We start from the raw sequence: 23175 nt of genomic DNA on the forward strand, positions 1-23175 counted from the left end.
AGGAGAGGCCTGGGAACAGAAAAATGGAGAAAAATTGAGATGCATTTTGCTTCCTCACAGTTTCTCCTAGAGTATTTCTTAAGAAGATGGTGGCATTATATCGTATTTACCACAATTATCTTTCTAGATAGTTTGAAGAATAAAAAGGGCCTAGAATAAAGACAAAACCCGGTGCAGGGAGAACTCAAGTCATGAGTCTCTTTTCTGAGCATGGTCGTGAGGAGCTTCTGAAGGCCTGACAGGTCCTCTGTCCCCAGCCCGGAGGGGCTTGCAGTCCCTGAGGGGGCTGAGGATGGGAGAGTGGCAGGAAGAACAAGAGAGACACCCTTTTGGTTTCTGACCCCACCAGCCCCACCCACTCCACACAAGCTCGAATGAAATGGGAGCAGGCCTGGAGAGAATGCCGAGTGGCCACACGATGGCACTGTTTCTCTGACCAGGCTTCCCCGACCAGGAGGCGTGAGGCTGGGAGGGGCCAGATGTGACCTGGGAGAAATATGCCTGGGGTCTCAGAAAACAAAGGCCCAACTTTCTCCACAAAGTGGCTATCTCTCCCCAAAACCGAGGGACAAATCAAAAACCCAGGAAACAAGCCATGCCCCCACCTCTTTAGAGCTGGTCCGCAGTACAGATGTTCAACACATTGAGAGACGGTAAAAACAAAGCTCCTAGAGGAAGGCTGCCCCGGAATAGCTTCTACCACACTCTCGTCAGGCGGCTCAGGGGCTAAACAGAAGCGCCAGCATGCAGGCCTCCACCACGGGTGGAACTTATGAAGGGACGCTTGGATAAACGCGGAAGGGAGTCAAAGTGCTTCTACCTACACTATTTTGGGACAATATCAGGTGAGGATAAAATGGGCCCTATTACTCAGAGGTCAGTAAACTGCACAAAAAGCAGCACAAAGGATAGACAGAATTTCTACAGCCAAAAAAACCCAAAACCAAGAAGAAAAGCATATAGCAGGGAAAAGAGCAGAGCATAGATGGTAAGAGTATACTGGAAGATTCTCTTGAGAAAAGAGAATAAAATTCCAGTTAATAACTGCTTCACATTCCCAAGGAAATCAAAGAAAGCCTGATTTCCATGTCGCAGCGGATAAACCAACAGACTGAGATGAAAGAGAACTGTCAGAGCCACGGAAAGATGTAACAGAGGCAATGACGTTCATCACAGAAGCAGCGAAAACGAGCCGACGAAGCAGTGCCGCCGAGTAAATGCTGGTGGAAAAGAAGACAACTATTTACAGAAAGCTTGCCGTATAAACTGCATTCATTAAATCCTCACAGCAGCCCTTCCAGATGGAGACTGTTGCCTACTGTACAAGAGTAACTCAGGTTTAGCCAGGGACACCCAACGACCCAGTGCGGAGTTGGAACTCACTCAAATCTAGCCCTGGCCTGACTGCCACACCCATGCTCCCCGAACAGCGAACAGCGCCGGATAAAGACTCTCCATCTTTAGAATGTCAGTAGAATTGTCTTGGTGGCCGGGAGCCAGATGCAGAAACCAGGAATGAAATAAATCTGATGAATCCAATCAGTTGGAGAAGCATGCTAGTATAGTATATAGCACAGCTATAGAATTTTACCCAAAACGGGAGGTATGATTGAAAGATTATGAAAGAACTGAATGCAGGGGACGCGGGGTCCCAAACAGTCCCATCTGAAGCGATGGACCTAGAGTTCCCTCCTGCCGTGTTCTCTTTGTGTTTAAGGTGAAGTTTGGGAATATCCAGTTTATGACTGTTATCGAAAGTCCTTGTAATGTTTGCACGGTTTGGCATACTGGAGAATCTAACACATTAGGTGGTGATTACAATTTAAAAAGTGAAATGAATCTCAGAGTCACAATTTTAAATGGGTAGATGTAATGATGTGGAGAACAAAGGCAAAAGAAAGGGAGATAAAATTAAATTTCCTTACAACTTACAACCTGTTGACAAATACTTGAGACAGGCAGAGTAAGACATTCCTCCGGGACCTCACAACTGTCTTAATGTTAATGCTTTGCTAGAGGCTTGACAATAGCTTAGGCCTCCAGGATCCTATAAGTCTTCTTCAGTATATGAAAATCCTTTTGGAAACTTTGGTCTTTACCCTTCACCCCTAACTTAAAAGTATATAGTCAGAGCACCTGGGTGGCTCAGTGGGTTAAGCGTCTGCCTTTGACTCAGGTCATGATCCCGGGGTCCTGGGATTGACCCTGCATTGGGCTCCCTGCTCAGGAGGGAGCCCGCTTCTCCCTCTCCCTTGGTCTGTGGCTCCCCCTGCTTGTGCACTCTCTCTCTGTCAAATAAATAAAGAAAACATTTTTATTTTTTTTTAAAAGATTTTATTTATTTATTTGACAGAGAGACAGCCAGTGAGAGAGGGAACACAGCAGGGGGAGTGTGAGAGGAAGAAGCAGGCTCCCAGCAGAGGAGCCTGATGTGGGGCTCGATTCCGGAACGCCGGGATCACGCCCTGAGCCGAAGGCAGACACTTAACGACTGCGCCACCCAGGCGCCCCAAAGAAAACATTTTTAAAAATAAGAGTATATAATCAATAGCTCCTCACAATCCCAGTATAGCTCTTCCTGCCCATGGGTCCTGTCCTGGTACTTTAATAAAAACACTTTTTTGCACCAAAAAGTCTCAAGAATTCTTTCTTGACCATTTGCTCCCAACCCATATCACATCAGTTAAGAGTATTTGACTAAGTTGGCAAACAGTATTATAATATTAAAGAGGGCTGGATTTAGAGTATTTTAAGATCAACAAGAGTTGTCCAAGTACAGCACAGAGAAATGTTTTGCTTTATAGCCCACAAAGTCATCCGTTTAATATGCATAAAAAAGTGAGGACTTCTGGAATATGGAGTAGATGTACTTTTTCCTATTCCTCTCACTAAATACAACTAATAACCCTGGACATTATATATAAAATGAACATAAGGAGACTGAAAGGTCGAGAGAGGAAGGCAGACCAGCTAGGGACCTCAGGATTCAAGGAAAAACGAAATGGTAAATTTCCTAGGTTTTCTTTATGCCTCAAATTCCCAGACTTGGAGCTTGAAGCCAGCAATCCAGAAACATCAAAAGACACAGACAAACAAAACAAAACAAAAAAACATAACAAAAACCTTTTTTCTCTCAGGGCAGGCTAGCAAGAAAGAAAACTTTCGGACAATAACTGTTCTACCCCAGCCAAACGCTGTCCTCACTCAAACCAGCAAAACATAATAGGAGCCTAGACTGTCACCTTCATCAACTTGTGACAGAGTGCCACAACCTTCCCGCCAAGACAATGCCAGAGAAGGCCCAGTAGGGAACTGGGACTTTCATGCTCTCCAGGCAGTAATGAGACCTGGGCCCTGCCTACAGTCAGTAGAGACCACAAGAGAACCTAACTTTCACCCCCACCCAGCAGTAAAAAAAGCACCCTCCTCATCACCCTCCCCACTGGAGTGCTGTCATAGGAGGCCTAGTGGACAGTAGGACTTTCATACCACCCAGAAATCAAGAGACCACCTCATCCTCATGGTGTCAGTGGAAGCCATGTGGGGAGAAGCAAGGCACTTCTATCTCTCCCAGCCAGGAAAGTGTCCCTGGAGGTCTGCTGGGAAGTCAGAATCCCCACCCCCACCCAGCAATAACGAGAAACCCCCACCTCGGGTGTCAATGGCAGATGAGTGGAGAACCTGGATTTTAGACCTCACCTGGCAGTAACAAGGCAAGCCCGCCATGCCCCTGCCAGAATGGTGTCCAAAAGAGACAGCTAAAACAGAGATACAATTAAGATCCAGAATCTCGTAACACCCAAATGTCCAGAATTCAATCAGAAATAACTTGCGATACCAAATATTAGAAAGACCTCAGACTCCATGAAGAAAAGGCAATTGCGATGCCAGAAATGTTACATTATCTGACAAAGATTTTAAAGGAGCCAAGATAGAAATGCGTCAACAGGGACACCTGGGTAGCTCAGTCGGTTAAGCACCTGCCTTCGGCTTAGGTCATGATCCCAGGGTTGTGAGAACCCCACTTCAGGCTCCCTGCTCAGTGGGGAGTCTTCTTCTCCCTCTCCCTCTGCCCCTTCTCACTCCCCACTTCTGCTCTCTCTCTCTCTCTCAAATAAATAAAATCTTAAAAAAAGAAAAAAGAAATGCTTCAACAAGCAATTGTGAACACATTTGAACTAAATGAAAAATAAATAGTCTCAGCTAAGGCATAGAACATGTAAAGAAGAACCAAAAGTAAATTTTAGAATTGAAAAATACAATAATGAAAATAAAAAACCCAGTAGCAGAATGGAAGAGGAAAAGGAAAGAACCTATGAACTAGAAGATAAAACAATAGAAATTACCCAGTCTGAACAACAGAGAGTAAAAAGACTGAAAACAAAAATGAACAGAGACTAAAGGATCTCTGAGACTTTAACAAAATGATTTTATATTCATTTTATCGGAGTCCTAGGGAGGAGAAAGAGGGTGATGTGGAAAAAGTGGTCAAAACAATGGCTGAAAACCTCTGAAATTTGGGGGAAAATCCACTTGGAAATTTGCAAAGGGTCAATTTACCAAGAAAACATAGCAATCAAATTCGAAGAAGAAATCAAGACAATCTCAGATAAAGGAAGAGTAAGAGAATTTGTTGCCAGGAGACCTACCCCAAAAGAATAACTAAAAGAAGTCCTCTAAATAGAAAAGAAACAATAAAATAAAGAATCTTAGAACATTACAATGGAGAAAAGAATACAGTAAGCAAAAACATAAGTAATACACTAGACTTGCTTTCTCTTCCTGAATCTTCTAAATTGTGCTTGATGGCTAAAGCAAAAATTACAACTATCTAATGGTTCTAAATGTATGTAGAGGAAATATTTAAGACAATTGACTATAAATGGAGGAGGTTAAAAGGACATAAAGGGAGGTAAGGTTTCTATACTTTGTTCAAATTGGTAAACTGAGAACACCAGAAGACTGTGATAAGTTATGTGATACTTAAAGCAACCATTAAAAACAGCTATATAAAGAGACATTTAAAAAATACCATTGGTAAATCAATACGGAATTCAAGTAACCCACAGAAAGGCAGGAAAAAGAAAACAGAAATAAAAAACAAAGAAAACAGGACGCCTGGGTGGCTCAGTGGGTTAAGCATCCAACTCTTGATTTTGGCTCAGGTCATGATCTCAGGGTTGTGAGATCGAGCCCCACATTGGGCTCCACACTGGGCTAGGAGCCTGCTTAGATTCTTTCTCTCCATTTCCCTCTGCTCCCCCGCCCCCATCTAAATACACACACACACCCACACACACACACACAGAAAGCATAGTAAAATAGCAGACTTAGACCCTAAAATATCACTAATTACACTAAATATAAATGTTCTAAATACACCAATTAAAAGACAATCTTGTCAAAGTCAATTTAAAACCATGATTCAACTATATGCTATCTGCAAGAAGCTTACTTCAAATAGAAAAAATATAGGCAGGTTGAAAGTAAAAGAATGGAAAAAGATCTATCATGCAAACGGTAATCAAAGGAAAGTAGGTGGCTATATTAATTTCAGATAAGGTAGACTTCAGAGCAAAGAAAATTACTTGAGACAGAGAGGGACATCATATAATAATAAGGGTCAATTTACCAAGAAGACATAGCAACCCTAAATGTGTAGGTGCAAAACAAAAGAACTGCAAAATATGTAAAGCAAAAACTCATAGAACTGAAAGGAGAAATGACAAAGCCCACAATTACAGTTAGAGATTTTGACATCTGTCTTTCAACAATTGATAGAATAACTATACAGAAAATCAGCAAAGATATAGAGTTAAGTCAACAATACCATTAATCAACAGGATCTAATCGACATGTGTGGCACCTGGCTGACTCAGGTGATAGAGCATGATTCTTGATCTCAGGATTGTGAGTTCAAGCCCCACATTGGGTATAGAGCCTACTTAAAAGATAAGTGAATGAAATAAAATAAAATAAAATAAAATAAAATAAAATAAAATAAAACAAAACAATAAACAGGATCTAATCAACATGTACAGAATACTCTATCCAACAACAGCAGAATACATCTTCATTTTAAGTACCCATGGAACATAGTCCAAGGCAGATAATTTCCTAAACCATAAAACAAACCTCAACAAATTTAAAAAAATTTAAATCATATGTTATCTGTTTTCTGACCACAATGAAATCAAACTAGAAATAAGCAACAGAAAGATAGCAGGAAAATCTCCAACTATTCGAAACTAAAAAACACGCTTCTAAAATAATCCATGGGTTAAAAAGGAAATCCTGGAGAAAATTAAAAAATACATTGAATGGAATGAAAATGAATAGAACATATCAAAATTTGTGGAACACAGGTAAGCAGTGCCAAGAAGGAAACTGATAGCACTACATGCATATATTAAGAAAAAAGAAAAACTCTCAAGTCAAAAGATAAAGAAGAGCAAAATAAGTTCAAACAAAGTAGAAAGGCGGGGCACCTGGCTGGCTCAGTCAGTGGAGCATGGGACTCTTGATCCTGGGATTGTAAGGTTGAGCCCCATGCTGGCTGTAGAGATTACTTAGATATGAAATCTTAAAAAAAAGAAAAGTAGAAAGAAAAACATATAAAATGAATAGAAATCAATGCAATTGAAAATAGGAAAACAATAGAGAAAATCGATAACCCAAAGAGCTTGTTCTTTGAAAAGATTAATAAAATGACATGAAAAAAGAGAGAGAAGACACAAATTACCAATATCAGGAACAAAACAGGAAATACCACTACAGACCCTACAGACACCAAAAGTATAATAAAGAAATATAATAAACAACTTTACACACATACATTAAACAATTTAGTGAAAAAATCCAATCCTAAAAGGTGACTAAGTATATTCCATTTATATAACCTTTTTGGAAAGACAACATTTTTAAATGCAGAACAGATTAGTGGTTGAAGGGGTTAGAAACAGGAGGTATGGGGGGAGATTGATGGAGGGGAGAGGAAGCGGATATAACTTACGAAAGCTACAGGAAGAATCGTTGTGTTATTTAACTTGACTGTGGTGGTGGATACAGGAACCTACACATGTAATAAAGTTATGTAGAATGAAATACACATGCTCACAAACACAAATGAGTATAAGCAAAACTGAGAAAATGTGAATAAGATTGGTGGATTGTACGAAGGTCAACTTCCTGGTTGTGATATTGTACTGTAGTTTGCAAGATGTTACCGCTGGGGGAAACTGGGTAAAGGGTACACGGATCTCTCTGTATTATTTCTTACAACTGCATTTAACTCTACCATTTGCTCAATAAAAATCTGCAATTAATAAAAAAGAAAGATCAAGTATATTAAATTTATAAATGCAAATGAAATGTTTAAGAATTTCATAAATATGAGTAAGACCAGGACCAAACGTTTAAGAGAAATAAATTTGTTCAGTCATTTCAAGTTTACCGTAATTGTTCTCATTTTCTGTAAAATATATCAGATATACAAACAAAACGACAATATTTATAAACTGAAATTTAAAACAATGAAAACTAGATATTTAAATGCGTTACTTCCATAAACTAATATAACTTAAAAGCTAAATAACTCTAAGAAATATTTTGTGACTAAAAAGCCACTCTCATGAAAAACCACCTAAAACTACATGGAATTCAAAGAAAAAGCAAAAAAGATTAAAGCAGCTAGGGAAAATATGAATACAGGGGCCTGCATTGTAGATCTAACATATGGATAATTAGTATACCTGAGGAAGAAAACAAAACTATTGGGACAGAAAAAAAAATTAAAATGCAACATTTTGTTGAAACAAAGGAAAATGTGAAGCTATAGATTAAAGTGGCTTACCATGTTCCAGAAATAGATAGATGATAGATAGATAGATAGATAGATAGATAGATAGATAGATAGATGATAGTTGACAGATAGATAGATGATAGATGGATAGATAGATAGATAGATAGATAGATAGATAGATAGATAGATAGATAGATGATAGATGACAGATAGATGATAGATAGATGATAGATGACAGATAGATAGATAGATAGATAGATGATAGATAGATAGATGATAGATAGATAGATAGATAGATAGATAGATAGATACAGACAGACAAATGGCTGATACTGATCATGGCAAAATTCTTTTCTCTGGGCATTAAAAAAAGACAAATACAAGATTTAGGCAGAATACAAAGGGAAAAAAAAATCAAGTGGCTGCAGATTTCCTTAGCAATTCATATGCCAGAAGAAAATAGAACAGTATCTGTGGAGGTTTAAAGGAAAAATGTTAAGACCAGAAAAATCTATAAACTATGATGGCAACTGGAAAATGTTTCCAAACCTGCAAAGGCTTTTTAAGTCTATCTCTCATAGAAGTTCTGCTGAGGGCAATGGACTGAGTGATCCTGGCCTGTCTATGGTGGGGATGCCAGGACATCGGCAGACTCTGTTTATAGACAGCCTGTCCGTGTCCTGGATAGCTTAAGTCTCAAGACTTTTGGAAAATCCACAAGTAACTGAAACGGTTTTCTCTAATGACCTAGTCAATCTATTCCAGAATAGCTTGCCCGACCAATCTCTTTGATAGCGGCCAGATAAATCACCTTAATCAGAAAAACAAAATTCACTCTTTGTAGACTGGCAGCTCCCCCCCCTTCTTCCCTTTCCCTTATGTAAGTCCTTTTTTTGTTTTCTTTCTCTTTCTTTCTTTCTTCGTCTTCGTTTTCTGATAAGAATCTAATGTCCGTCTTTGGTGTACTTGTGAGTTAGTTCTACGACTCACTAAACGTTTCTAAGCTTTGCTTTGACATTCATTATCTTTCCTGGGAAGTGACTAAAAGACATAATGCAGACAACCAAGGGATGAATGATGACTTACAAACTGGGATGTCAGGAGAGAAAACATTTCATGACAAACATTTACTTTGCTTAAACATTTAGTTAAGTGAAATAATCACAGCAAGAAAATGGTATACAAATATTATAATTTTTGAAAAAAGAGCTACAGAATGTAAAAAAATAAAAAAATTTTTTATCACAGTAGATTAGGACAGGAACCCCAAAATGCATTCTAAAGTGTGGAGGAAGGAGGAAGGGCGTATAACTGTGGCAGCCAACAAGTAATATTTTTTTCCAAGTAACTGGCAGAGACTGGGGACATTAGTTAATAAAAAAAACTGACCTTATAGCAAAATATGATAAAAAATATAACACCAGGGGGGAAAAAGCCTAAAAAATGGACAAAAAAGAGGTGATGTTAGAAATAAGACTAAATAAAGCCTTTGTAGCAAAACCATAAATGGGATAGATTCCATTCTACTGTGAACATTAAAATTGATTCAAAGAGCAAAATCTCATTCTATACTCTTTACCAAACTCACACCTAGGACAACTCTATGCAAATTCATTTAAGGATCTCAATGAAAGAGTCAAAATACCACCTGGAACTTAAGGGGAAACACTAGGAATACCACATTAATTTCAGAGCAAGCCAGGGATATTCACCAATGCCTTTGTTGTTGTTGTTGTTGTTGTTGTTAAGATTTTATTTATTATTTAAGTAATCTCTACACCCAATAAGGGGCTTGAACTCACAACACCGAGACCAAGAGTCCCACCCATGCTCTACAGATTGAGCTAGCCAGGAGCCCTTCACCAATGCCTTTTTAATTTTATTTATTTATTTATTTATTTTTAAAGATTTTATTTATTTATTTGACAGAGAGAGACAGCCAGCGAGAGAGGGAACACAAGCAGGGGGAGTGGGAGAGAAAGAAGCAGGCTCCTAGTGGAGAAGCCTGATGTGGGGCTCGATCCCAGAATGCCGGGATCACGCCCTGAGCTGAAGGCAGACGCTTAACGACTGTGCCACCCAGGCACCCCCACCAATGCCTTTTTTAACCATTTCTCTTAGAGGTCCTAGCAAAATCAATTTGGCAAAAGAAAGAAAGAAAACTGGAAAGACTGGAAATTTGATGAGATCAAAGTATCATTGTTTGCACAATTTTTTTTTTCCACAGAAAATTTTAAGATCAACTAAGAAATTCTTAGTAAGCAGGAACCGTCTCCAGAAACGAAGACCATCTGGAGCAGAAGTGGGAATGCTCACAGAAGGGCAAAGAAAGGCAGGGGTGGGGAAGCTGAAGAGAAAGGGCGGGACTAGAAAGGAAAGTGTAGCAGTGAAGGGGACAGAGGAAGAAAGGACGAGAAACCCAACCCTAGACCCTGCTCTATCTGACTGGCCTCCATGTATGCCATTCCTTGTTGTGGAGGGTCCCCACCCCAGCCCCAATCTCGAAGCTGTTTGTTGTCCTTCAGTTCCTAGGACACCACTTGTCAGGCTTGCTAGCGAGTTCTAGCTCCCTTCTTTTTTTTTTTATAATAATTTTTTATTATATTATGTTAGTCACCATACAGTACATCCCTAGTTTTTGATGTAAAGTTCCATGATTCATTACTGCATATAACATCCAGTGCACCATGCAATACGTGCCCTCCTTAATACCCATCACTGGCCTATCCCATTCCCCACCCCCCTCCCCTCTGAAGCCCTCAGTTTGTTTCCCAGAGTCCATAGTCTCTCATGGTTCATTCTCCCTTCTGTTTACCCCCCCTTTCTTCTTCTCTTTCTTCTCCTACCGATCTTCCTACTTCTTATGTTCCATAAATGAGTGAAACCATATGATAATCGTCTTTCTCTGCTTGACTTATTTCACTTAGCATTATCTCCTCCAGTCCCGTCCATGTTGCAGCAAATGTTGAGAAATTGTTCTTTTTGATAGCTGAGCAATATTCCATTGTATTTATGGACCACATCTTCTTAATCCAGTCATCTGTTGAAGGGCATCTTGGCTCCTTCCACGATTTAGCTATTGGGGAAAATGCTGCTATGAACATTGGGGTGCATATGGCCCTTCTCTTCACTATGTCTGTATCTTTGGGGTAAATACCCAGTAGTGCAATTGCTGGATCATAGGGTAGCTCAATTTTTAACTTTTTAAGGGACCTCCACACTGTTTTCCAAAGTGGCTATACTAACTTGTACTCCCATCAACAAGGTAAGAGGGTTCCCCTTTCTCCACATCCTCTCCAACATTTGTTGTTTCCTGCCTTGTCAATTTTTGCCATTCGAACTGGCATATGGTGGTATCTCAATGTGGTTTTGATTTGAATTTCCCTGATGGCTAATGATTTTGAACATTTTTTCATGTGTCTGTTAGCCATTTGTATGTCTTCATTGGAAAAGTGTCTGTTCATATCTTCTGCCGATTTTTTTGATTTCTTTCTTTCTCATGTATTGAGTTTGAGAAGTTCTTTGTAGATCTTTGATACCAGTCTTTTATCTGTAGTGTCATTTGCAAATATCTTCCCCCATTCCGTGGGCGGCCTCTTAGTTTTTTTTACTGTTTCCTTGGCTGTGCAAAAGCTTTTTATCTTGATGAAGTCCCACGAGTTCATTTTTTCTTTTGTTTCTCTTGCCTTTGGAGATGTGTCATGAAAAAAATTGCTGTGGCCAATGTCAAAGAGGTTGCTGCTTATGTTCTCCTCTAGGATTTTGATGGATTCCTATCTCACATCAAGGTCTTTCACCCATTTGGAGTTTATCTTTGTGTATGGTGTGAGAGAGTGGTCAAGTTTCATTCTTTTGCATGTAGCTGTCCAATTTTCCCAGCACCATTTATTGAAGAGACTGTCTTTTTTCCACTGGATGTTTTTTCCTGCTTTGTCAAAAATTAGTTGACCAAAGAGCCGAGGGTCCATTTCTGGGTTCTCTATTCTGTTCTATTGGTCTATGTGTCTGTTTTTGTGCCAGTACCACGCTGTCTTTGTGATCACAGCTTTGTAGTATAGCTTGAAATCCGGCGACGTGGTGCCCCCAGCTTTGTTTTTCCTTTTCAACAGTTCCTTGGCGATTCGGAGCCTTTTCTGGTTTCACACAAATTTAAGGGCTGTTTCTTCCAGTTCTTTGAAAAATGTCGTTGGTATTTTGATCGGGATGGCATTAAAAGTGTAGATTGCTCTGGGTAGCATAAACATTTTAACTATGTTAATTCTTCCAATCCATGAGCATGGAATATTTTTCCATCTTTTTGTGTCTTCCTCAATGTCTTTCAAGAGTGATTTGTAGTTTCTAGAATATAGATCCTTTACATCTCTGGTTAAGTTAATTCCGAGATAACGTATGATTTTTGGTGCTATTGTAAATGGAATGGATTCCCTAATTTCTCTTTCTTCAGTCTCATTGTTCGTGTATAGAAATGCAAATGATTTCTGAGCATTGATTTTGTATCCCGCCACATTACTGAATTGCTCTATAACTTCTATTTGGGGGTGGATTCTTTTGGGCTTTCCATATAGAGTATCATGTCATCTGCGAAGAGAGACAGTTTGACTTCTTCTTTGCCAATTTGGATACCTTTTATCCCTTTTTGTTATCTGATTGCTGTTGCAAGGACTTCTAGCACTATGTTGAATAATAGTGGCAAGAGTGGGCATCCTTGTCGTGTTCCTGATTTTAAGGGAAAGGCTTCCAGGTTTTCCCCATTGAGAATGATATTTGCATTTTCATAGATGGTTTTTATGAAATTGAGGAATGTACCCTCTATCCCTACACTCTGAAGTGTTTTAATCAGGAAAGGATGCTGTATTTTGTCAAATTAATACAATTATGAATGAAAGGGGAGAGGTCACAACCAACACCAATGGAACAGGAAGGATCATTAGAAACTTTTATCAACAGCTTTATGCCAATCAATTAAACAACCTGGAAGAAATGGATGCCTTCCTGGAAACCTCTAAACTACCAAGACTGAAGCAGGAAGAAATTGATTTTTTAAACAGACCAATTAATTATGAAGAGATTGAAGCAGTGATCAAAAACCTCCCAAAAAACAAGAGTCCAGGGCCTGACGGATTCCCCAGGGATTAACATTCAAAGAAGAAATAATACCTATTCTGAAGCTGTTTCAAAAAATAGAAACAGAAGGAAAACTACCAAACTCATTCTATGAGGCCAGTATTACCTTGATTCCCCAACCAGGCAAAGACCCCATCAAAAAGGAGAATTACAGACCGATATCCCTGATGAATATGGACACCAAAATCCTCAACAAGATCCTAGCTAATAGGATCCAACAGTACATTAAAAGGATTATCCATCATGACCAAGTGGGATTCATCCCTGGGATGCAAGGGTGGTTCAACATTCGCAAATGGATCAGTGTGACAGATCATATCAATAAGAAAAGAGTCAAGAACCATATGATCCTCTCAATTGATGCAGAAAAAGCATTTGACAAAATCTAGCTCCCTTCTTAAAGGGCCAGAACAACAGGAACCCAGATGGGGAACGGGGTGGGGGGTCTCACTGGTGGGCTGCAGGCTCAGGCCCATCCTCATCTCAGCCTCCAAGCTCCTGCCAGGGACTCCTTACGAGGACCTAATGCTGGTGTTTGCACACCCACCCAAACCCAGATCCGTTCTCCCCAGTTCAAGCGCCACCTCACAGCAGACCCTATTGCTGCAGTGGGACTTAAAGGACAGGAGGAAAGAATGAATGTGAAGACTTAGTAATGGCATAGGAAGTGCCCAAGCTTAAAACTTCAATGAAAAGATGTGCCACAAAATTGATGTCCTTGATTTAAAAAAAGACAACAGAAAAAAAAATATTGAAAGAAAACAAAAACGTGGGGAGTGATTGTCCCTGAGTGGTTTTATTATGAGTTGTTTTCTTCTCTAGACCCTGCACCTTTCACACAAATTTTCTAAAATATATCTATTAGAATACGTGTATTTCCATAATATATGTATAAACATATCCTGTTTTTATAAGCAGAGAGAAGACACTTATTTTTCGATCTTTCCAACCATTCAAAGTTAACACTACATGCAAATTGAGCAAAATTTTTAAAACTTAACGGAGCAAACATTTTTTAAAATGACCCTCCCTTAATTACAAAATCCACAGACTTCCAGCTCTCCCCAGTGTGGCCATCTTGGGCAAGATATCTCACTTACATGAGCTAAGGCAGTGGGGAATGCTCTGGCTCGGCATCCTCATTTATTGGGCTCCCACGATGGGCCTGGCACTTTCCATACACTACCCCATGTCATCCCCATTGAAATCCCAAGTAGTGGTTATCACTCCCACTTTGCAGACATAAAACTGGACCCCCAGCATTCAGTAAATGGCCCACCCCATTGCTCTGCTGCTGGAAAGCAAAGCCGGGATTCAAACCCAGAGGAATGGTCTGAGAGTCTGTGCTCTTACCCCTATTCTAGTAATTTCTGAACATTTTCTAGCTGTGGAACCCTCAGTTCAAACAAATGCCACCTGATGTGTTAGTTTGCTAGCGCTGTCGGCACAAAATACTTCAGACTGGGTGGCTTTAACACACTTTTGGTTTTTTCCCCACGGTTCCGGGAGCCGGAAGTCCAATATCAAGGTGCTGGCAGGGTTGGTCTCCTCTGAGACGTCTCTCTTTGGCTTGCAGGGGGCTGGCCTCTGGCTTCTTCACATGGTTGTCCCTGTGTACACGTGGGCCCCTGGGGTCTCTTTGTATGTCCACATCTCATCTTAGAAGGACATCAGCCACATTGGACTAGGGCCTCCTCCAAGAGCCTCATTTTTATTTAATCACCACTTTAAGGGTGCTGTATTCAAATACAGTCACATTCTGAGGTACTGACGGTTAGGCCTTCGACATATGAACTCCGAGTGAACACAATTCAGCATGTGACGTGTGGACTCTGATATGTAGGTGTGACCTGTTTGGGCTCAAGCTGGGCTGGGAGGCCAGGAGCCCAACTCTGCATTCACTCCCTAAGACCCCTTTATGGGCTCAAGGATGAATAATTAGGAAGTCACTCCTTTTCACGACTCTGAAAAGAGAAAATATTCACAGAAACTCAGTAAAGTAAAACCCCACATGTGAGCCATTTCTGTGGAACCACAGATGGAACATCAGCTGATTTACTATGAAGACGGCCATAGTTCATCTGATATGTTCCTCACTGTCCCTCTGCAGGCCAGAAAAAACGGCTTATTTTTTTCCTCACCCAGTTCTCAAACTGCAAGGATAGAGAGCACCCCAGGACGTAGTAAACTTTGTCCTTATATACGTATATTCAGAGATGAAAGATTCAGTATTTTGGATTCACAACCAGCATATTGGCTACCTGGGGAGTGGGTCATTTTTAAACATCTTCCTCCTCTAGACAACAAAATTATTATTGTTAACAATCACATAGAAATCAGTACTAATTATTACTGTCTTGATTTGTTCTTTAGCTTAGCAACAATTCACATTAAAAAAAGAATAAATTTCAATTTAAGGATATTCAAATTTGGTAAAACATATCATGCATGAACTAAAATTTGCACTTACCAAACAAAAATATACCAAACACTTTGTATTCTCTCAGTGTTTTAAATTTTAAACATAAGTAAAACTCCAAGTGGTCATAATTAAAATGACATAATTACTGTTAACTCATGCTATTTCTTTTGTATTTACAATTGCTGTGCTATCCTGGCCGATTTTGAATCTACTGTTTAAACACAGGAATATGTGTTATCATAATGACTGAAGACATAAATGTACCTAAAATGAGCTTTAACGATTCCAAACTATTAAGAACTTTCTTTCTTTCTTTCTTTCTTTTTTGAAAAGATCTTTTTATTCTAGAGACACTGCTTGTGTCCATGGCGGGGCGGGGCGGGGGGGGGGGGAGGGTAGTGCAGGAGGCAGGGGCTGAGGGAAAGGGAGAGAGAGAATCCCAAGCAGACTCCCCGCTCAGTGCAGAGGTCCATCTCAGGACCCTGAGATCATGACCTAAGCAGAAATGAAGAGGCAGGCACTCAACTGACTGAGCCACTCAAACACCCCAAGAACTTACTTTCAAAATAAATGTGTGGCAGCCCACTGTATCACTGTGAATTCCCTGAATTAGCTTCCAAGTATAAGGTTTACTAAAGACAGTACTATGTAAGTTCCATTTGAAGCTTACACAACCACAGCCATTATTTTGAACTTAGACCGATAAATTATTTTTTCAGAAAAGCATTTATTACCCACACAGTTTAGAATTGCCAGCAGATGGTGATAATAAAAAGCAGACTTAGGGGGCGCCTGTGTGGCACAGCGGTTAAGGGTCTGCCTTCAGCTCAGGGTGTGATCCCGGCGTGATGGGATCGAGCCCCACATCAGGCTCCTCCGCTGGGAGCCTGCTCCTTCCTCTCCCACTCCCCCTGCTTGTGTTCCCTCTCTTGCTGGCTGTCTCTATCTCTGTCGAATAAATTAAAAAAAATCTTTAAATAAAAAAAAAGCAGACTCGGTTTTATTGTTTTGATAATATCTGTAGAAAAGGCATCGTCTTGAGCCCACACCTGGAACAGAGGGCTCCCTCTGCTGGTGGAATTAGGGTAGAGGTCAAGTTGAGAGTAGAAACCAGGAGTTTAAGACGTGGAAGAGTAGGGGCACCCGGGTGGCTCAGTCCATTAAATGTCTGCCTTCAGCTCAGGTCTTGATTCCACGGGATCAAGTTCCACTTCAGGCTCCATGCTCAGCAGTGAGTCTGTTTCTCCCTCTTCCTCTGCCCCTCTGCCTGCTGTGCGTGCTCTCTCTCAATAAATAAAAATATTTTATAAATACTTATCCACTCCAAAGTGTCAATAGCGCCAAGGTTGAGAAACTCTGGTGAAGTGGTATTCAACTTCTTTTGTTAGATTTTTTCCCCAGAAATTTGGTATTTTGGGGGCCATCGCAGATAATATCTTCAAATTCTTTTATTTTATATTTGTTGATAATACATAGAAATATAATCGACTTTTCAAATATTGAGCTTGTGTCCAGTGATCTTGCTAAAATTAACTTTTCTTTCAGGTAGCTTATCTATAGATTCTTTGGATTTATTATATACACAATTGTATCACCTGTGAATAAAGACAGCTTTTTTTTCGTTTTTTCCAGTCCTTCCACTTTTTCTTTTCCTTGCCCTACTGAACTGGCTAGAACTTCCAGTACTATGTTGAATAACTGTAACATCCACAGGAAAGCTTTCAATATTTCACCACTGCATATGATACTCTTGGTAGGTTTATAGTTGATAATTACCAGATTTTTAAAAAATTATCCTCTATTCTTGGCTTGCTAAAGAGTCCCCCCCCCCATCATGAATAGGTATTGAATTTTATCAAGTGCTTTTCCTAATTTGTCGAGATAATTATATGGTTTTTTTTCTTCTTGTTTCTCCCTTTCATGTGGTGAACTGATTGATTTTCAACTCTTAAACTTCCCTTGTATTCTTGGAATAAACTGCCCTTAATCTTGATGCATTACTTTTCTTTTTTGTAATATACTTATCAGACTTTTGTGACTAGAATGTGCTGACCTCGTAAATGAGTTGGCAAGTGTTCCCTGTTTTTCTATTCCTCAGTAAGAGTTTGTGCAAAACTTATTCCTTCTTTAAATGGTTGGAAAATTTTGCAGTGAAGCTATTTTGGCCTGCGGTTTTCTTTGTGAGGTTTTTAACAATGGATTCAATCTCTTCCATAGATATCAAACTATTCAACTTTTCTATTTCTTGTTCTGTCAGTTTGGTAAGCTGTGTTTTAAAAGTGTAAAGTTATTCCTAACATCTGTAGCCTAACTGTATGATCTGTAGTGATGCTCTTTCAACAGCACTCCAACCAGTCTTAAAGGTTGACTTGCTTTAACTTATCACACTCCTTACTTGCTGACCGAAGGCCTTTGACAAGTAACAGACTAATTTACTTTCTTTGAGATCTGCAGACCACTAGGCCTTGAGGAGTGAAGGACCAAACTTTCCCAGGCCACAGAGGCCAGCAAGTCTGAAAATGTCTCGGCTTTCTGACTAGCCCAGCCATTTTTTAGCAATATAAATACAAATTTTTCTTTCTTTAGGTCACACAAATGATTTTACTGACCTGGCTTTGTGCATCTGTAGACCCTGCCCTCCTCTGCAAAAAGAACAGAGTATTCCTGCACATCATGAAACCAGAACTGGACCCTCTCACACAACCCTGAAGCACTGAGATAATACTGTAGCTGGCATCAGCAAGTCTGCACGAAATCAATAAATGTTGCAAGCCACTGTACTCCCTTTGCTGATTACCCTAAACCCCTTAAAAAACCCAAGAGCCAGGCAGAAACCTCAGAGTTGGCTTTTGGTCAAGTGTCTGCCTTCTCCCTGTGTTGCTGGGCTCCTGAATAAAGCTCGAATTTCTTTCCAGTCAAAAACTCGACTCTCAGAGGTGCCTGGGTGGCTCAGTGGGTTAAGCGTCTGCCTTAGGCTCAGGTCATGATCCCAGGGTCCAGGGATCGAGTCCCCACATCAGGCTCCTTGCTCAGCAGGGAATCTACTTCTCCCTCTGCCTGCAGCTCCCCCTGCTTGTGTGATCCCTCTCCCTCACTCTCTTTCTGTCAAATAAATAAAACCTTTAAAAACAACAACAGCAAAAAACTCATCTCTAGAGTAATGGGCTTTCAAGTGACAGGCAGCTGAACTTGGGTTTAGTAATGTGCTGTCTTCTTTTTCTTGATCAGTCTTGCTAGAGATGTCTCAATATTAATCATCTTGTCAAAGAACCAGATTTTGGGTTTGGTAAATTTCTTTGCTTTTGTTTTCCATTTCATCAATATCTATGTTTATTTCCTTCTTCTAGCTTTTTAGGTTTGATTTGTTATTTTTGCCTAGATTCTTGAGATGAAAGCTGAGGACTGCTGGTTTTCCAACTTTCCTTTGTTTCTGGTATATGCATTTAAGGCTAAGCACTGCTATGCTGGCACTCCACAACTTTTAATATATTGTATTGTTCACAATACTTGTACTAACTTTGTGATGTCTATAGGATCTAGAACTAGGTATGAATTTTTTTTTTTACTTAATCTGGAATCTATTTCCTGCATTTGTATCTCTCATCAGTTCTGGAAAACACTCACTGATTTCTCTTTGAATATTGTTTCTCTTCCATCTTTAAACTCTCCTTCTGGACATTGAGTTAGATACATGATAGACCTTTTCACTGTGTTCTCTCTTTCCTCCTCCTCCTTCCACCTAGTGGAAGGTCTAGAGAACACTGGAAACCTAGTGTTTCTCTCATCTTTTCATCATTCTATTCTGCATTTGGGTAATTTTCTCAGTTCCATTTACAGTTCACTTATTCTTTTCTAAGATATATCAGAGCTGCTGTTTAACCCACTCATTGAGATTTGGTGATTAAATGAATATACTTTTATTTTTAGAAATTCTATGTCCTTTTTTAAAAAATCTGCCTAGTCATTTTCACAATGTATTACTTTCTTTTGTTTTGACTCCTTTTTATGCTTTGAAATTATTTAGTATATTTTCATTTTTTTTTAAAGATTTTATTTATTTATTCGACAGAGATAGAGACAGCCAGCGAGAGAGGGAACACAAGCAGGGGGAGTGGGAGAGGAAGAAGCAGGCTCATAGCGGAGGAGCCTGATGTGGGGCTCGATCCCATAACGCCGGGATCACGCCCTGAGCCGAAGGCAGACGCTTAACCACTGTGCCACCCAGGCGCCCCTGGTATATTTTCATTTTTATAGTTATAAGCTGTGAATCCCTTTAGCTGAAGTTCTGGGCTCTAACCCTGCTATTCTCTGTGTTAGCTTTCACTCATGGTGGCTTGTTTCCTTGTATATTTTACAGTTTGGAGCCATGAGCCCATCTTCAGCAGTTTTATCCGTGCAGATTTTATACAGCCTTAAGAGTTGTCTTGCCTTTGCCCCTTCCAGATAGTCATGGTGTCAATAGTCTGGGACCATATTTTTTAATTGTGCTAAAATACACATATAGAACCACTTTTTATTTCTCATCTCGGTAGTTGTAATATTTTATGAAAAATGAAAAAATTAAACCCCAAACCGGTGTGAGCAGATCTGTGGGTCTAATTTCCCAGATGATACTTTTTTTCCACCTCAGTCCAAGTTGAGGTTGACATGCTTCCTTGTCATCTCCCTGTCCCAGAGGACAGCTTTTCTTACTACTTCACCGTTTGAGGGAAGGTGTTGTACTTTGAGGGTCACAGTTTAATAGGGGAGTCTTGCTCCCAGCCCTCTTCTTGCATTGCCTTCTGGACTCATCTTTATCTCTGGGTGACAGTGAAATTCTGTGCCCTATGTTTCCACACACCCCATCTGAAGGCAGCCACAGTGTAGTTTTAAGTTCTCTTTTTGTTCTTGTCCCTTAAGGTTTTCTTTCTTGTGACCTCAATTATTCATTATTTTCCCCCATCTATTTTGAAATACTTCAAACCCACAGAAAAATCTCACAAAGAACAAACTAGACACACCATTTATTTACTTTTAAAATTTTTGTTAAAGCATTTGAGAGTTAGTCACAGATATCATGACACTTTACTGCTAAACACTTCTGCATACATCTCCTTTATAATCATGATACAATTACCACACTCAGAAAATTTAAGAATGGTATAGTACTTTAATACACAGTCCAATTTCTCCATTTGTCCCAATAATGTCTTTTATGACTGTCTTTTTTTCTAATCCAGTTGAAGGCCACACATGTCATTTACATGTCTTGTCTCTTTTGTGTCTTTTAATCTGGAACAGTGTGCCTGCCTTTTGTCTTTCATGACATTGACATTTTATTTTATTTTTTAAAAAGATTTTATTTATTTATTTGACAGAGATAGAGACAGCCAGCGAGAGAGGGAACACAAGCAGGGGGAGTGGGAGAGGAAGAGGCAGGCTCATAGCGGAGAAGCCTGATGTGGGGCTTGATCCCATAACGCCAGGATCACGCCCTGAGCAGAAGGCAGAAGCTTAACGACTGTGCCACCCAGGTACCCCATGACATTGACATTTTAAAAGTCTGTGGATTTGTCTGATTATTTTACTCTTAGTTTCACAGTAAACTTTTTTTTGGTCAAGAATTGTACACAGTTAATATTGTATCCTTCTCAGTCCATCTTATTAGGAGGAACATGATGCCATTTTCTACATTTGCGGTAATGATGTTTGATTATTTGATTAATATCTACCTGGTTTACCCATTAAAAAGACACTTCTCCTCATTCGTCATTAATAAGTTAAGGGGTGATACTTTCAGACTGTCTGAATGTCCTTGTTCCCAAAAATACTTTGCTCAATAGTGTCTAAATTAGCTATTATTGTCTGAATTAGTTTTGATGTGATTGCTGCAAAATGGTAATTGTTCTAATTCTATTATTCCTTCGATGTTTATTAGTTCTTCTCTAAGGAGAGCTTTCCTTTCTCCATCCCACAGACGCCCCCCACCCCAACTCAGTCATTATCATCACTGAAGTTAGTATCAAAATAAACTCATTAATTTTTAAATATGGTGTTAAAAACCATTCCTCTCATTATTCATTTTGATTCCCTGATTATTCTTGTGTTCCTTCAAGCTGCCTCCTGTGTCCTTTTGACATGTTTCCGCTGGTTTTTGAAAGCGTCCTTTCTGGACTAACAAGACATTCTAGTTCACCTTAAACTTTCCCTGACCCTGCCCTCAGACTCATTTATCCAAGGATCTCTGATTCCTTTCACTGGGAAATGATATTTTAAAATCAAGATCAGACTTTCTGTATGTTAATTGCTCCTGAGATGCCACTGCTTCTAGGCTCCTGATGATTCATTTTATGTGTCAACTTGACTGGGTCACAGGATCCCCAGATATCTGGTTAAACATTATTTCTGGCTGTGTCTGTGAATGAGTTTCTGGAGAAATTAAGTGAATATTTGAATCAGTGGACTAAGTTAAGTAGGTTGCCCTTTCCAATGTGGTTGGGCATTATCCAATCCACTGAAAGCCCGCATAGAACAAAAAAGTGGAATTTGCTCTCTGCTTGCTGAGTTCTGGTACGTCAATCTTTTCTTGACCTCCATGCTCCTGTTCCCAGGCTTTCAGACTCAGACTGGCATCTACATCATTGGCTCTCCGACCCTCAGGTCTTCCTGAGTCTCTGACTTACAGATGGCAATCTTGGGACATCCCAGCCTCCAAAATTATGTGAGCCAATACTTTATAATAAATTGAGACAGAGAGAGAAGGGGGTTATCACCTATTGATTCTGTTTCTCTGCAGAACAATGACTAATACAAGGCCCTTTCAAAGAGCTAAGAGTTTCTTGATTTTGTCAAATATAAGTCTATACTGATTTTTTAATTCTAATCCAACACCAGCAAGCCAACACATTCTCCCCTTTTTCCTCCCATCCGTTATTTATAGACACTTTCTCTTATAGTGAGAATCTTGTTTTCCAACAATATCTAAATTTTTTTTTCATTTACTCAATCCTATGACCAGATATACATCTAAATTTATTTCTTATTTACTGAGTATTCTAAGCATTTTTGTCGTAAGAGACATGCAGAGTAATTCTGTCTACTCTATTGCTGGCAACACTGAGACTCTTCAAGTATCTGAATAATATTGAGCCCCAGAGCTGACTCTGTTCACTCACTAATTAAGGGAGAGAGTGTCTTGACTACAGTCTCCAGCCAAGCTTCTGTAGGGATTATTTAGCAACTATCCACCAAAAGACTGAGAGGTTTTGCCCTTTTTTATTTTCTGTTCCTTCGGCATCATGAGGGGGGAAACGGTGCCACGCTCCTCAGGCCTCTTCTAAAGATTTCCCGTAACAAGTTATGAGAGTAATCTTTTTTTTTTTTTTAAGATTTTATTTATTTGAGAGAGAGAGAGAGAGAAAGAGCATGGGAGGGGGCAAGGGAGAGGGAGAAGCAGGCTCCCCACTGAGCAGGGAGCCCAATGTGGGGCTCGCTCCCAGGGCTCTGGGATCATGACCTGAGCCGAAGGCAGATGCCCAACCGAGCCACCCAGAGGCCCATCTTTTAAAGAGTCAGTGAAATCATATCATCCTCTCCCCTACATAAAATCCTGTAGTGGCACCCCAGTGCTTTCAAATAACTTATTGCCAGGCTCTAAGTTATCTGGCCTTCTACACTGGGGCCTGGATTCTGGTGAGGCAAGCCAGGCACACACCTGACCAAGAGTAAGCGCACCTCCATAAGCCCTGCGCCCTAGGTGCTTGAATCACCCAACCTCAGTATGGCTCTAGCTCCCACACCACCACACTCCTCCCTTGCCCATTACCTCCCAGTCCCACTGACCTCCTAT

Source organism: Ursus arctos, unplaced genomic scaffold (genome assembly GCF_023065955.2).
Source record: "Ursus arctos isolate Adak ecotype North America unplaced genomic scaffold, UrsArc2.0 scaffold_11, whole genome shotgun sequence".
Taxonomy (NCBI): Eukaryota; Metazoa; Chordata; class Mammalia; order Carnivora; family Ursidae; genus Ursus; species Ursus arctos.